Source organism: Symphodus melops, assembly GCF_947650265.1.
Source record: "Symphodus melops genome assembly, chromosome: 18".
NCBI lineage: Eukaryota > Metazoa > Chordata > Actinopteri > Labriformes > Labridae > Symphodus > Symphodus melops.
This window is the reverse complement of record NC_136708.1, coordinates 19712509-19730489: the sequence shown is the minus strand read 5'-3', so window position 1 is coordinate 19730489 and position 17981 is coordinate 19712509.

Here is a 17981-nt window from a genome sequence, read left to right as displayed (position 1 = left end):
TCTTATCCCCATGGGATTCCCAGGCCTTAATTATTCATTGTAATTTGTAGATTAATTCTGCATGGCTAACTCCTTCCTCACACACACACACACACACACACACACACACACACACACACACACACTCCCTCCTTGGCCTCTGTCTCTTCATTTCTCCACTTTTCTCCACCTCAGGCGAATCTTTGCTTCCCTCCTCCTTCCCGTCTTCATGTGTGCTTTATTTTCTGATTTTTTTTCTCTCCATACAAACTTCCTCCATGTTTTTATTTTCCTCCCCACATGCTGTCTTTTCATTCTTTTCAATCTTCTCTTAATCTCTTTCCTTTTCTCTCAGCCTCACCTTCTTTCTCTACCTACAGGTACCCAGGTTCCACTCTTTTGGCTTTTTATCCCTCTTTTATTTTCTTTGCATCCAAGTCCTCTCCGCCCTCCCCTCTGGGTCTATACCGTCCTTGCAGGTTTCTTTCTCTGTCTCTCTCTCTATACATTTTTCCCCCATTTTCTTACCCTTCTTCTAATCTTGTGTGTCTCTATATCCACATCCATGTTCTAATATTCTTGTTTCCTCTTTGCAACTTCTTCTTTTCACTCTCAGTTCTCTCCTCTGTCTATACTATTTTCTTATTATGTCTTTACCTTTACATACTCCCCTCCCCTCTCTCTCTCTCTCTCTCTCTCTCTCTCTCTCTCTCTCTCTCTCTCTCTCTCTCTCTCTCTCTCTGTCTCTCTCTCTCTCCCTCCCTCCCTATCTGGTTCTCCCTCCCAGTGACAGGTTCCATTATCATGTTTCTCACGGCTTGCCTGCTCCCCTCCTGATGGATGACCTCATGCGAATATTAATTTACTGTAGCATTAACAATATCACATCTTACTCTAACACCCCCCCCCCCCCCCCCCCTCCACCCCCGCCTCTCTACCTACTCTACCCTCCAAACACCCTTCAGCCATTCCTCTAATTTTCTTTTGTCACTTTCTTCTTACTCGTTCACTCTCTTTTTCTTCTTCGTCTCCCTCTGGATGAGGAAACTAACTTCCCGAATTCCTTTGCATTAGTGAATTTAGAAAGACAACTTCACCAGTGGAGCGTTTCTATTAAACCGTTGCAGGTTATCATCTTCCCACTTTGAATGCAATCTGCACACAAACACACTCCTACACAGTGTGTATCTGCGCAGGAATACAATATTCTATTGAGTGGCATTTACTGCGGCGCCCAGAAATCGCTCTTCCTGCAGCCAAATGTCGAGGCAATCTACATAATTCATGTTGCGCATCATGACACGCAATGCATAATGGAAACGTTGAGTGAAAGGTGCTTGCACGTTCGAAAGATCGGCAGTGAGAACGGAAAAGTGGATGACATGAGAGGAGAGGGAGGGAGGAGAAGATGTAGGAAAAGTGAGCGCTGATGATTGCGAGGAGGACGGGCAGTTGGCTCTATCCACAGCTTTCTCACGCTAACGTCTTCTTTTATCACCACCATCTCCCCCCCCCCCCTTTTCCCTATCCTCGACTTTACAGCTGTTTCCTCCTCCCCCCTCTTGCCATGTTCTCCAGATCCCACTTTGTATCATCTCTCTGCCTGTCTGGAGAGGCTGATGTTCAGTGTATTTATCACCACCTGTCTGGACTCATTTGATCAGAAAGGACTCATCTCAGGACTTTGGCTGCAGATGCACCGAATCAAGCCAGACCTGTCCCAACCCACAGGAGCATGAAAACAGAGCAGAACTTTCTCCAACAGATCTGTTCTCTGGCTAAAGTCGGATGGGGCTATGCTGGGAATTTGCAAAGGTCACCAAACGCCTTTCGAAGAATGATGAAAGAATAAACGGTCCCAACCTCATAGTGCAGTAAAATGAGCACGATGCGAGCAGATGACAGTTATAAATGATCTCTTAACAGATCGAGGGCTTTAAAAGGAGCTTTAATGTGTTCAAATGTTTGCTGAATGGAGGCTGGATCGATCATTGCTGAGGTTTGTCATGTGGCCAGGTAATCTAAAAGCTGATTATCTTTGGTGACAGATCATCAGGACTCGAGCCTTCAGTCTCTGCATGTGGGATGCAACATAACCACGAGGCTCTCTGGCACCCCTCGATCTAAAATTGAACATTAGCTGCCCTTCCATGCAGAGTGGCACAGAATGCTGCAGGTGTGCTCAGGTATGTTAAAGCGTGGATAATGTTCTGACTCTTTTTTGCTCTCCACATTCCTGCACAGGCCAAAGCATGCTGAAACGTGATTGGTCAATCCAGCTCGGACTACAAATGTGCTACAAAACAGAAAAAGCAGAATCATTCACGCGCTGAAAATCTAAACGGCAAAGAACAGATTCTACATTTTTGTATAGAATCTATAAATCTTGATAAAGAGCAGGCAGATGTGAGTCACACAAACATTCCTTCATATAAAACATACAAACAAGCACGGGAACTGAAATAAGACAGGTCAGATTGTGTTGCACTTTGGAAATCACTGCAGCAGAATATACAAATGACTTCTTTGTACACTGAAAAAGTTATTAAGTAAGGAGGTGGCAGCAGTAATGAAAGAGTCACCTTCGTCATTTTGGGATCATTTTATCTCCATCTAATGTGCTGACAAATCTGTTGATGCATTTCACCAAAAGGACAAAAAGGACACATCATCCAATCAACTGTTACATCTAAAAATATAATATGCCGTGATAACAGTTTCTGCTTCCTGATGAAATTTCCGCCAATTTCGATTAACAAAAAAAACCCCTGTCGATTGTCTATGTTCTAAAAATCCATGCACACAGTGACGTTATATACCAACTTTAAATAGTCGACACTAATGATTCAAATGGGAATACAATATTTTCTGTATTCTGCAGTTTCCACGCTAACCTTTAAAGTCTTTAAAGAGAAATTAACTGTGAAACACAGAAGAAAAACAGGAAACAACAATGATAACAAACATGTATATTTGATGGGAAATGATGAGTGAGAGCAATTTCAGTGTTACATTGAAGCCGCTGAGACTCTGAGCTGTTGTTTCTACACTGACTGAGACAGGAGACAGATTCTCTTTCTGTACCTGCTGATACAGTCGTGACCGTGCCAACACTCATATTTTCTGCCTCATTTTTCATAGAGGATCATTCTAAACATATATTTTCTGCATGTAAATAATGTGTTTTAACTTGTGATACATCCAGAATGTGCCACACAATCACAAAGACAAAAAAAACAACCCTTCAGTAGTGCAACACAGCCTCAGATTTGAAGTTAAACAGTTTTGGCCTCCAGCAAGAGCCTTTTACCTCTCCTCCCTCCCTGAGCTCCCGCCTGATAGAGACTCTCTTCTTCTCCTGCTCACTCTGTCTGACACGTTCAGACCGAGGAGAGCGACTTAAAGCAACACTCGCACACTCTGCGTCGTAAAACACACTCCAGGGGAAGGGAAAGGCTGCGCGCCCACTGGGAAACGGTTTTCATTTCAGGCGTCTCCAGCTGCTCCTGACAGCACAGGGACCTGAGTCCTCTTTAGCAGTGGAAGTTACAAATGTTCATTCTGTTACCATAAAGAACCGTGTTTTAGCAGCCACTGCAACTCATGAGCAGTATTTCTCCTGTTACGCTTTCGGCCTGGTAGGTTTCAAAGGCCAGATAGTGAACCAAAAAGCAAATAGAAGAAAAGGCAGACCTGGTGGATCTGGAGACTTTATTACCCCTCTTATAATCCATGTCTATCTAATGTACAGTCGCTGATCTAAGGACTCATATAATGGCTAAAATCTAAAAAACAGTGCTCACATTAATAGCTATTAACTGATTGATTGCTTGATCATGTTGCCACATCAAATAAACATAAAATGAATAGAATCACAAACATCATTTCATTGATAATATTTCTCTTCCAAGTGTCCACATTGTTTGATGACTTGGGTGTTCAAAGGACATCTCAGTTTCAGATCAACATATTTGTCAGGTCAGCAGATTGTTTTGTGGTTGTAATAATGATTTTTTTTTTTTTTTTTTTTTTTTTTTTCAGAATTTATTGAACCAATTATTGAGCTTAAGAATTTAATTAACAAGAGTGTCCTGGCCAACACAGGAAGTAGTAAAATAAACACATTACAGACACAGAAGAGTTTATCTTAAGATAAGAAAAGTCTTTATTCAAAGCATGTCCAACCTTTTCCTCAGATACGTGCTCGTTCTACAAAGTTTAAAGGACCTTGTTTGCCTTTTAACTCTGACGAGTCTTCTTGCTGCAGCAAATCTAACACAACTAGCAGATTGAGTTAAAAACGACCTATTAAAGATGAGAACCAATAAACCAATTTTATACTTAAGTGAAATGGGATTTCTGATGTGTCACGGCTTATAAATACAACATCGGCTTTGACGTCATGCTGACCCATTTAGGAACTCGGTAGCAGGTGTTGCGTTGCTCCTTTACTTTGCAGGACCACAGATGTTAACAAACTTTCCTCCTGCTGTGATTGGCTGTTGCTTTATTTACGGAGAAAAAAAACCCAAACACAACCCATCCTTGCTGAGAATATCTTAGGGTGCAGCAAATTGCTACGAACCGGACACTAAACTGGTGTGAGTGCGGCTGTGACACGGACACACATTACACAGCACTTCTTCTGGCTGACGAGATCACCCAGGACTGACACGGCGGTAATGGCCACTCCAGGCCATTACTTCAGTGAACCCCAGGGAGAGCAGACAGGCTGATAAAAACATAAGAGCAATAGAAAACCTAAGTGAGCGTGGGTTAGGAGAGAATGTAATACTGATATTTTTCCTTATCGATTGATGACTGAGTAAATGTCCAATTAATCTGCTTTATGGAAGCAGGATGAGCTCCGCAGGATGAAATATGTATGAGGGTCCTTCAGACGGCTCTGTGTTTAAAAGAAAAAATCCTTTCATCCTACACCCTGAGGAAGTTGGGTAGATTAGTTCACTGTGTGTGTCATTATGTGGGTGTGTGTGCATGTGTGTGTGTGTTGTACCTCCCACTCAGACCTCCAGGAAGCTCTCGCTCGGGGACACAATCATATACGTGATCATCACATCCAGATAAACATAAACATCACTGTAAACATGTGGAATACACAAACACTTTCAGACACTCACACGTCGACCCGATCCTCTGCTGCGATCACTAAAAAATTAAAAAGAAAAGTGTCTGCTCTACCTGTAATGCACGCCACTTACTACACAACGACAAACACACAAACAAACACACACACACACACAGCTGCGCAGAGTCTCAGGCCGAGTGATCAATCGATCGGGATTTCATCTGAAGTCAATAATGGAAGAGGATCCAGACACTGTGAGGGCACGGTAATCATTGTGTTTAGTGACAAACACCGCTATCTCCCCTGGGCTGACCGCTGCTGCACACACACCTTTTTCGTGTGTGTGTGTGTGTGTGTGTGATCCTGTTTGTATTGGAGCAGTATGACTGTTTGTATCTCTGTGTGGGTGTCACTGTACAGGATTGTATTTCTAGTCTTACTTCACCTCCTCTTGTGCACATGGTCTGCATTCTACGATCGCCTCAGTGGGACAGGACTAAGACTGAAGCTATACTGTAGAAGCACATTGTGTGACGAGCGTGTGTAATGATGAGATATATGCTTCCACATGCTCTATGTGAAGTTTGATTTTAAGCACAAACAGCATTACAGCCATGAGGCTTGTTACCTGACTTGAGGTTAAAGCTCAGATATGCAGAAGTGAAAGATGTGATTAAGGACAAAGGAAATAGTCGGTTATATTGTTGAATTATTTTGAGGTTTTTTGCTGTTTTTGAGTCCTGCCTTAACACAAGCGTTGAAAATACGCTTCAGAAAGTCCTGGCCGGGCGTAATTTGAAAACGCAAAGTTCAGACAACGTAGAAAACAAAGAGAGATTGGTTGAAATATAGAGGTATCCATTAAATGAAGACAAAACCTTCGACATCAGTCCATGATGGACACTAGTCTGGATTCACCTCTTATTCTATAGATGCAGATGTGTAACACTGCTGACCCACTCTTTGTTTACTGTTCCTAGTCTTATGAGTTGGCAAAGTACAAAGAATAAAAGTTTTGATATATGGTCGTATAACTCGTCTGTGAGAGCAGCTTATTAGACTTTTAAGGCCCATCGATGGTGGTTGCCAGCGGGTTTTTTTTTTTTTTTTCTGATGTAAAAGCTGGATTTTTTTTGTGTAAATGTGACTTCTGTGGCTTTTGCAGCCAGCCTCAAGTGGATGCTTGAGGAACTGCAGAGAATTCAGGCCTTCTCCAAAGGCTGAAAACAAAAACCCTAAAGTGAGGGAGAGTGCCGTAACACAAAGACACTATCAGGCACTGTCTAGACAAGAAAAAAGAAGAGATACTTCTTAATAACAGCACTGCAGGAAATCATGATTGTTGAGTGAGTGGACGAATCACAAGTTGTAATTATGTTAATTTATGAACGCTTTTCCCCACTCCAGAATTAATCTTCAGGCTGTTTTTTGAATGTTTTACTGCATGTATCTTAAAAGCATGTAATTTCAATTTATTCCCCCCGACTGACTTGTTTTGCACAGTACTGATCACAGCAGAGTTTTTTTGGGGAAAAAAAATCATCATACCTGAGCGAATTGATATTTACCTCCCGTCTCCCACTGTGTTTCAGCTGCATTAAGTAATCATCGTGTGATTGTTTAACCTGATGAGAGATCTGATGAGTGAGAGTCTGAAATGCTCTGATTCTCTGATCCTCTTATCTGCCCTCCATATTTATACATCTAACATCCATCTCTGCTTTTTAGTCCCAGAGTTCTGCTCTGTAAACTTCCACATGCTCCAATTCTTTTCGTCAGTATGATGTTTGCGTGTGTGTGTGTGTGTGTGTGTGTGTGTGTGTGTGTGTGTGTGTGTCTGTGTGTACTGTATGTGTGTGCTTGGGAAAAGCCATGATGTCTGGCATTAAGCTTTAATTTCCATGGAAATAGGTTGCAGCAGAGTTCCCCAATGAGAGGGGAAAGTCTGAGGCCCTGAACAGTGTTGGCTTTTTGGTACATAACATAGACCCTCACCCCGAACACACACACACACACACACACACACACACACACACACACACACACACACACACACACACAGATCACATGACATTTGATGCAGAAGAAGTACAATAACACTCAGTTTTTGCTGATACATGAGGTTCTGTCTTCGACGAGGAACTACTTTATCTTCAATCCAAAAGAGATTACGGACCTCCCAAAGATGGAACAGCCCTGACAAAATGCATCCTCCTAAACTGTGTCTAATTTAAACTGGCTCAATAAGAGCCTTTTCTAATATCCTCCTCACACCTGGGGTCTCCGCTGCCACACTAAAATGACTCTGAGACGCTGCCTGGTAGGCATGCAAAGTACCCTCCTGCAGACAGCCATGTAATAACTTGGGCAAACAAAGAGACATCTGCACATACAGGGTAAAAAGAGACATATTAAATACTGCCATTGGCACCTGATGTCATGAGGAGGATCAAAATGGGGACAATGGATGAAGGGTGTAAGAGTAAGATGGGATGTTTGGTTGTTAATAAACAGGAGATGAAGGGGGTAAGGGCTCAAGGAGGGTAGAGGAAAGGTTGCACGGTGAGTGGACATGCCTTCAAAAGGCCTGGCAACAAACACAAGTCGAGAAGCTGGACTTTAATATTCATAACCCAGTTACCAGACAGGCCTGTCGCTTTCATGTGCACAAGGAAACAAGAGAGGGTGGCAGGGAGGGAGAGAGAGAGAGCGAGGGATGAGAGAAAGATGAGAGAGAGAGTGCAATAAAGGCAGTAAATGAGAAACGGGGAGGTGAGTAAAAGTTTGCCGTTAAGTTTGAATACAGGGCCATTTCAAGCTCAATTACGGAACACATGAAAGCCCGTCGACGTCCTTGTTTCTCCGTTCTTTGTCTCCATCCGCTGATTTTTTTTTTGCATCTCTCCATCCCCTTGTCATCCATAACACCCGCTTCCCTCTCCCTCCGCCTTAAACCCCTGCCCTCTGTCCTTTCCTTGACTTTCTCTTGTTTTATCTTTTCTCTTTATTTTATACCGTGACGAGGAGCCTCTAAAAGAGCAACAGTCAGAAGATAACAGAGCCAAGCCCGGTTGACAACATCTTTTGAAGATCAATCCTGGTAATGAGATGTCCTTCATTTGACTTGGCAGACAATTCGCTGCATATTACCAGCTGCAGAAAGTTAACGTCCCATCTCAGGCAGTATTTCCAACCCTTTTTTTTTAAAAACTTGCCGTAACACATTTTAGACTTGCCCCAGAAAAACTCAAGTGAAGTTAATAAACTTTGATCTTAATCCACAAAAGGTAAGGAAATGACACCCTGCCTGCAACATATTGGACAATATCGTACCTTGCAGCTTCTTGTGATCACGTTTTAGCAACAACTTTGCTTTAAAATTTGCTGTTGCGGCTGTTTGTGTGAAATGTTTCAAACAGTATGGCTCAAACTATTCTCTTACTGTTGGACTTGTGGCTCGTTCATTTCCCGGTTTTGGAACGACAGCAAAGACCACGAGGTGTCCACAGCGGATGAAACAAAAGCGGAATAGTGTCGAAAAAGGGATGAAAAGCTGTCAGACGTGTTGGTTGGAAGAATAGCTTAACAGGAAGAGGAACATTAATGTGTCTGGTTGATATGAATACAAGGTTAATTTTCTGGTTCCATGATATCGCTACAGGAAACCAAGAAATATCCTGAGTAGGAGGTTAGTGGCCCATATCTATTCAAGAAGCTGTCGTTTAACCCTCAATACTTTCTCTATTAATTACACGTCATTTTCCAAATGTTAACAAATGCTTTACTTCAGTGTGACAGCTGACAATAAAAATGATTTGTGGGCTCCATCGCCTGTCGCACAAACCACCATCCTCACCAAGTGCACCGAGGCAATAACCATGCAGAATCATTACCAGAGATTAATAGGGCTTTTAATATAGTCATTAAACCACAGTCTGAAATATAGATCACAGTTGTCAGCAGATATGGTTTTCAGTTCCATTTCAAGCTGTTTTGAAGCTCCTTTGGGTGCACGAGTTATAGGTGCCACTGGAGCTATCGAGAGCTAACCACATCCTTTTGGCATTTACACTCCACTGGCTTTTTCAAACTGTGAGTGCTGCTTCCTCGACACTGTAGTAACATATCAGAGATGCAGTGTTCCTCTCACTGCTTTCATATCCATGTATATAAGCGGTTTACATTTTACTCGGAGACTGAGTATGCAAATGAAGTCGTTTTAATAATATGATTATGTTGAGAGATGTATATTATTTCTAATAAGCTATAAAGACAAATAGGTCTAAGAGTATGACATTTACACCTGTTAACTTTTAATTAAATCTTCTGACATTAATTATACTGCTCCAAACACTCCAGTGCTTCTGCCTTCATAGGCAGCTAAAATAAGTGTGACTTGTAGTAAAATGTAGTTTAATCTATTGCAAATTTTCCCGCGGCGCTTTATTACAGTCAACATGGATGCAATAAGTGTCAGTATTTGGAGATTCTAATTCATTAAATTGCTATTAAACTCCAAAAACCGCCGTCACTCGTGAAAGCCAGTTATTGCTTCATATATTGGCAGTCAGGACCTCAGGTGGTAAAACAAGCGTCATGAACGAACACAGACAGACTCGCTGAGAGAAAAGAGCTCGTCAGATACACGCCGAGTTTTTAATATTGACACAACAGAACAAGTTGAATAAGAGCGCAGCGATATCTAAAGCAACAGCCTGGAGGAGGAGGAGGAGGAGGAGTATGCGGTCAAACAAACAATATTTAAATCATTCTCTTGTTCTATGAAAACTGTGTTTTGTGCTCAGAGGCTCTTTGCTGATTCACTCCCAACACTTTCTGAAACAGCACAACTCGACTGATCTTATTATACAGTGCATGTGAAGATTGTTGTCACAGCTAGTTAAAGTCAAGTTTCCTAAACTAACTCGATTTCTTCTGGACTCCATATAAAATCATATTTTAACATTATGATAAGTGTTGTAATGTTTTACTAAAAGAACCAGTCAGATTTTGAAAAGACGATATTTCAACCCTGCTGCTACAGCAAGAACTTCTTTATAAGCACTGACGAATAAGAATGACGTGACGCAAATATCTATATTATCAGAGCTGTAGCACTAAATGATAAAAAACACACTGACACTGAAAGTAACACCCAATCCTCACCCTGCGTTGAGTATTTAAGAAACGACACAAAACAATTTAAAAACCATAAATAGATCCTTGCTGTGCGCTTTGTGACGCAAAAGCTGTAAAGAAACAGCTTCAATAATCTGCTAGCAGTAGAATGACAATATATCTGCCTCAGTCTCAGTTTTCTATTTCAGATGATGATGTACTCTGCATCGTGTAAATAACACCTGCGCTTATCCGACATTATTATCCTATATGCTCATAGGCATATTGTCTCTGAGCTTTACATACACACAATGATTTTGCACCAGATAACAGTTGTAAACATCATATCTCATATCTTATCAGCTGGATGTGGGCGATAACGTCTAACATCCCTTTTTCTTGAAGATTTACTGACTCATTATGTTTGTGGGCTCCAGATGGGATTGTTTGTCCTCAGGTTGATGTCAAAAAATGCAAAAATCCTTTCAATCTCCCCGTTATCACAGAAACGTATTAGTGTTATCTTGATCTCTCTGCTCTGCCTGTGGTATTGTTGTGTGTGTGTGTGTAGGTGTGTGTGTGTGTGTGTGTGCTGCAGTTCCCCTCTGTAATATATGATGTCATTTTAATTGCAACAACTAATAAGTTTGATATCTGCATTTTTGCGTTTTCTTTTAAGGTATATGGAGGAAGAATCAGTGACAAAAACTCGAAATGTACAGTACAGTATACCTGAGGTTTAGTTTAATGCATGTAGAGTCAATCTTTTCTGGGATGACGTTGTATTAGTACGGCATCTAGTAAGATATTTAGCTTGTGTTCAAGAGGCAGCATGGGGACTTCAGTAACTTAACGTGTGTGTCAGAAGTATTGATGTACAAGCATGTCAGTAAGTACACAAGTATGTGAAAGAGAGAGACTTTGCAGTATGCTTGGTATTGAGGCTGGTTTGGTCATTTCAGCACCACGGACAGGGCCAGTAATCGCTGAAGAGACATCTGCAAAAACAGTGTGTATTCAGCTGCTTCATTGGTTTTCTTTATTTTTTTGGGTTGCTTTTAAGAGTTTCTTTGATAAATTGCAAAAAAAATTGTGAGAAACTTTTTACTGATTGGTTAAAAGCACGTTCATGTCTTTAAAGTTAAAAAAGAGTCGGTTGGAATATGATTAGCTGAAACCATAATTCTGCAAATAGGAAAAAAGGTTTTGTTTTTTTATGAACCAATCACCATCGTTCTTATAGCTCTAAAAGTTGGGCATCAATGGCAAACCCTTACAAAGTACATGATGTCAAGAAGTAGACTTATTCTAGTTGGCTTTTGCACCATGGGAGGAGGATTAGTCCAGACGTTAACATGATTATTTCTAACCACAATAAAAGAAATAAGATAGTAAAGGTTGTATACAACATAATGATACATGGACCCTGTCTTGCCATTTTTAGAACTTTATTAATTATATGCAAAAATGTAAATTTTCAGTGTAGCTTTTAGCTTGAAGGTTGTTGTTTGTGGTTCATGTTGGATCATTAAAAAAAAAACGATAAATGGGGACATCTTCCATGTGAAGTTGGTGGCCACTGGGAGACTTAAACAATAGTCAATATCCTGAAAGTCACACTAATGTTCAGGGAATAACAACCGTATTAATCTTTGCTAAGACTTAATCCTTTACTGTGTTTACATGTTTCAATACAGATGATGAAGTGAGGGTGTGTGAAGTAGTTTTAGCCAACCTTTGACTTGGATTTCCTGAGTGACCACTAATGTAACATCTTCTCTCTCTAATAACTTCAGCTGTTCAGTAATATATTTACTGTCATCTGGAGATCATCTCACATTTGCTCGGTTTGAACTCGACAAAAATGCCAAAGTTATGACCACAAAAGCCTATTCTTCTTTTTCCCACTCAGGAAATCGAACTGCTGCAGTGATGTTGTTGATGGTCGTGTCAAGTGATCTGTTTTACCCTGAGAAGAGCATTCATCCCTCTCTTTCAGGTGTATTATTTGGCTGAAATTAAACCCCCTGTCTCCACCCCCACAACTGAGATTACAGAGAAAGAGCTGACACTGTATAACTGATGACCTCTATCCACCTGTCTGTCTTTCTGACTCCCTCCCTCACGCTGCTTACAATCTGATTGGATGAACACAACTGACATCGTAAACCACTTTCTCATCGTCTCCTGCAGGAGTCGGCTCAATAACAATATCCATCAACATTGTACACAATCAATCAATCTATCAGTCAACCGAACAAACCATTTGCCTTTTACATTATCGGGACAAGTCTCATTCAAATGACTGACAAACAGAGCTCCTCCAAATCAGTGACAGACAAGCCTGTAGGGGGGTTCAGAGTGTCCCGCAGAGCACCCTGCAGAGACCTGACTCACAGAGCAGCCTCTCTGACAGCAGGGGGGATGGATTTTCCACCAAATAGCAGGTATGCTGGGTTTTGGATTGGTGACTGGATTTTGATTTTGGCTTGTTGTAATTTGCAGGCGAGCACGCTGCAGTGAACTCCTGGATTTTTACATTTTTTTCCCCTTCTGGTTTCATTGCAACTAATTCAAGCAACAAAATAGCAGAAAATGCACAAGCTCTCAAAAAATTATGTGTCGCTATAACTCCGGGCTATAACGCTCATTTGTTCCCCTTGTCTGTTTCAATATGTAGGCATAACAATTTCTCTGTATATAGTTCTATAAATGTCTAAGAAAGGAATAAATTCATGTTACTTAATATTGATTGAGTCCAATATAATTTTGCTTTCAAGCTGTATAACGCTTCAGGGTGACTTTAGAGAGGTCACAGATGACTTAGAAGAAGAGATTACATATGTGAAGCACACATATGATCATACTTCACATGGAAAAAATAGAAACTTGCAGCCTTTGGGCAATTTTGAAAAATTAATGAAGGAAGAAATTGCCTGAAAATAGATATACTTTGTGTTCACCGAGCTGGTTATATGTGGACGTTAATTTATCTGTAGATTTTGAAGGTTGAAATCCATTTAAATTTATCATAAAAGTGCAGACGAGATCCTTTTCACTATCACAATCATCCAAGAGTTTTATTTCTATTTCTAGCAAATATTAGAACTATTTTTCTGGAAACGTGTGACTTATAACCTCTTACACACATTAACAACAGGACATACAGCTAGAGGGGCAGGTGTGATCCTGCTTTTGCAATAACTCATGCAGTATTTTTTCTGGCTCCAGTCATGAATTCAACACAAAGGCGTTGAACACGCCTACAGGCACACACACCTAACCTCTTTTTACACAGACACCGTGACTCCTGGTTTTAATGAGGACTCCTGGCTGCTTAGTTACATTGTTAGAGGTATTCAAGGGAGCTGATTAGTGTTTCAGTCTAGCTACAGCTGAATTAATTCAATGACGGTCTGAATTATTTCATTCTTTCACGATCCGGGTAATTTTCACCGTGTTTTCCATGACAGAAGTCGTCGGATAATGAAGAAGATATTCTCAGCTAAAGTCTTCTCACAGCAGGGTGCTCATCCATTTTACATGTAGCACAAGAAAAAGACGTGTATGAAGCAGTCACGAGATGCTGCAAAGCTGAAGCTGACTTCATTTAAGAAATGATTCAGGCAGGGAAGATGCTTGATCAAACACGCATGTCTTTTTTTGTGCCTAAAATTTTGGATTTGATTATTTGAAGGTTTTCTTTCCAACATAACTGAAAATGAACGAAACATTTCACTTGCACTGCAGCGTCAGTTGAAAGTAAATATAAAATCTGTTCCTGCACTATCTCCATATCGTATGAATCACAAAGCAAACATAACGGATTTACACAGCACAGTCATCAGTTCTTTCTTTTGCATCTCTGAATTTCTAGTAATGTGAACACAAACATAGACTTGATGTTTTAACGTCACATCTCGAGATCTAAAGACTTCTTTTAGCAAAAGATAGATATAATGTTATCGTCCACATCACCGTGTACTGCTTTAATATATCAAAGGACTTTAGCACTGTCTTCATAAACAGCAGGGCAAAAACCCTGTGTCACCAGCTCTACTGACTTTTAGGTCCAAATTAGGTTTTGAACAGCTGGATTGAGAAGAACTGTCCGACAGCTCCTTTCTATCCGGCATTAACAGACAAGTTGTGTCCTCATTTCCCTGTCAAGCCCTGTTTTAGAGTCGTGTGTGTGTGTGTGTGTGTGTGTGTGTGTGTGTGTGTGTGAGATTCGTAAAGATTCTGAAGGGAATAATTGCAAGAAGTGATAGTCTGCATTAATGCTGTGTCGTGCCTTTAAAACAGCGTGCTCTCCTTCAGTTCATCAATAGCAATTTCCTTGAACACAGAAAGACAGGAAGGACTCAAACCTTTTTTTTTTTTAGATACAAAACATAGACGCTTCAAAACACACTCATACACACTAACCTTCACACACAAACCATTAGCATTGATCAAGACACTCTTTCCTGTTCTTGGCAAACACGACGACAGAAAGACACACACATTGACAGACTCACAGTCTCCATGGGACACTACTGGAAGTGATTCATGATTGGTAGCTTTTATTAAAGGCTATGTCAAGCACCAGGCTGTGAGTTTGAAGGTGATGAATAGTAAAATAAACAGATGTGTTTACCCACTCACAGACCCTTTTTCAGTTCAAAGGGAACACTTGTAGTTTTCATCACAATCAACACCAGTAACTGTTTGGTTTACTCTTCATCGCAGGGATGCTGCTGCTGGAGCGACACTGTCTCATAGAAGTTACTTATTGGTGGTGTTGTAAGTAAGTAAGTAAGTAAAAGTTTATTTATATAGCACCTTTCAAGAGCATAAAAACGTCACAAACTGCTTCACAATCAGAAAAGTCAGAAAAAAAGTAAAAACACAATCACAATAAAATACAATACAGAGACAGATTAGACAAAGGCACGTTTGAACAGAAGAGTCTTCAGCTGCTTTTTTGTGACTTTTGTGTAGTCAAGAACACACTAACCGAGACCAAGACATACCCACACTGGTCTTGGGTTTTAGCGGTTAGGGTTCAAAACCAAGTCAAGACCAAGACCCTTAGTATCACTAAGAAATGATCAGCTTGTGTGCAGAGGACGCGTCGCTCTCTTAGACCGTGACAGCCGGGAATAGAAATCGTTTGAAATTCCAAATTATGAATGATTGGAAGTTATTTGTTTATTTGGAAAGGGCATTTTCCTTCTAATTACAGTATTGAATTGGAAAAATAGCCAATCAGTGGTGGTCTGGATTTACTATCTGTGACCAAGACAAGACCTGGTAAAAATACTTTTAATTCTGAGACCAGACCTTCAAAAGGTGGTCTCCAGACCGGTCTTGAGTACCACAAAAACACTTAATGGCCTAAGAAAATGTCAGGAAATATTTTTCTCAACTTGATTCTACATTCATTAGCCCCCCTTTGGACATTAGAAAAGAATGCAGGTTTATGACATTTATATTGCATTTTGACATGTTGCTGAAATTACAGCTGCTGAAACACTACTACTCCTAAAACTCCTAAAACCAGAAAACTTAAAAAAAATGATCGGAATCAGCAGACTCGTTAATAGAGATACGCTCACATACAGCTTTATTTTTCTGTCATTTTAATCCACTGATGTGTCCAGGAGATGTTTTTCTTTTCATTGAACACTGACTGAAAACAGGGATTTGGGGACGTGTTTTCTATTGTTTCTGTATTCACATGACAAGGTCCATTAACGGAAGATTGGAAACACAGTAGTCACATTTAAACAGTAATTAACTGCCTAATTAGTAAAAACTGCACTGCATGTGCTGTTCAGCATTAAAAACTACATTAGCTGAGACAGCGGTGTCAGTGCACACAGTTCTGAATAGATTTTTAAAAAACAACATGAGCGCACTACCAGGAGGTCGATCAAAGCTGCAGCAGAGCAGCGAAATGAAGACTTTCATTACAATCATGATAATAGGATAAACAGCTCAATGACAGCAGCTGTTATCCTCTAAATCCTTTAAATAAACACTCACAGGAGGTTTTGATGATGGAAAAGCACTCGAGGAAGCCAGAGAGGATAGATAAGGGAAGTATGTGTGGTCCACTTTGAAAACCTGTGAAGGTGTCGGTCATAAGTGAAATTTGCTAATTGTATTCAGCGGAGTGATCAGGCACAGCAGGAAGCCTGCTACTGCGTGTGTCTCTTTTGAACCTGTCGTCCCAGCTCACTCATGAATAATTCATGATCTCTAAAATCAGGTCTTTAGAATCACAGATTAATACACGAGGGGCTGAGGGTGAGAGGAGACAGAAAACAGAGACGCAGAAGAAGTTAGGACCTGATCACCCTTCTGTGTGTGTCTTTTGATTTGTGCATGTGTCACCACCTTTTGGACAACTTACTAAAGCTCCATAGTCATCAACATCATAGTTTCTGAAATGTGAAGGGCTAATATTAATTTCAAACTAAATTATTTATCTCTAGTGTCATGCATAGCTAACAGTCCAACTTTTGGTTTAACTTGGACCTTCCAGAAATGCCATGTCAACTGCCCTCTCTACATTAAGGTACATTAACGGCATTTCAAGTGTGCTCACATGACACCTTCAACTTGTCTTCCAGTTGAAGGTTTGTCTGACAACTCCAATTTGCTTCTACTTTGTACCTTTAGCTCAAACACCTTACCCGTTGATTTACTGAAGCACAGTTTTATCAGGACGGATCAATCCGAATGCTGGAGCAGCGAAAACACAAAACTCAAGTTGACCAAACCCTCTCCTGAAACCAGTCTCTCTGCTCATAGGTGTATTTTTGTGTTAACAGTTTGTTTTTGTTTTTTTCTTAGAAGCTAGTTTGTAAAACTGTGTGTAAACTCGTGATGACTACCAGAGCTGACGTATTACCAAGCACCCAAAACCCCCCATCCTGTCACGCTTATTCTCTTCTGCTCAGATTCCCAGGCCTGATGAATAAATCAACACATTTACATGCTTGAATATAATGGCAAAAAAACACAACTCTACTTATTTGAAAGTGGGGGTGAGGGTAAATTCTTTGACAGCTGCACACTTTTGGTACATTTTTTACAACCCCATATCGTGCAGCCCGTGCTCTCTCCTGCAGTTTGTGCCCTCGTCGTGCCAGTAAGTGCTTTCCCTGGTGCCATCAGCCAGAGAGAGGCTGTTTGCACGCTAGTGAACAACATCAGAGGAAGTTTCTTTTTTTTCTCTTTTACGACAGTCTCATTCATGGCGATAACAGCTGGCTGCCAGTGTTGCAGAACATATTCCAGGAGCGATTTAAGGGGGAAATGAAAGTTAGTTGGCATGCAGAGATTGCACCATGAATTATCCTCACAATTCATTGTTAATTTAGAGTTGTTTAGATTAATTGGTTGTCCTTTAATTAAGCTGAAGTGTTTTCAACATTCCTAACATGCTGCTCGTAAATGTAAGTTATTTCATTAAAAATGCTTTGTCGGGTTTTTAGAAAGAGGAAGGTTCCTTCATTACATCAAAACAAACAAAAAAAAAGCTACAGAAAGTACACAACGTCACACAACAAGAAAGTCTTTTTAGGCTGCAGGTACTGAGGTGTGTTACCTCAACTGTGAGGGAGGCTCATTGAATGTAATGAAGCGTCTGTTGTTTGTCAGAGGTCTCCGAATGAACAGAATAGGATGGTGCAGCACATCTGTTCAGGAGGAGCTGGTAGAGGAAACAAACCTCTGACTAATTGATCTTCACTACAATAGTATGATAATTTTATGTTTTTTTCTCCGCTTTGTTTCTTTGTTT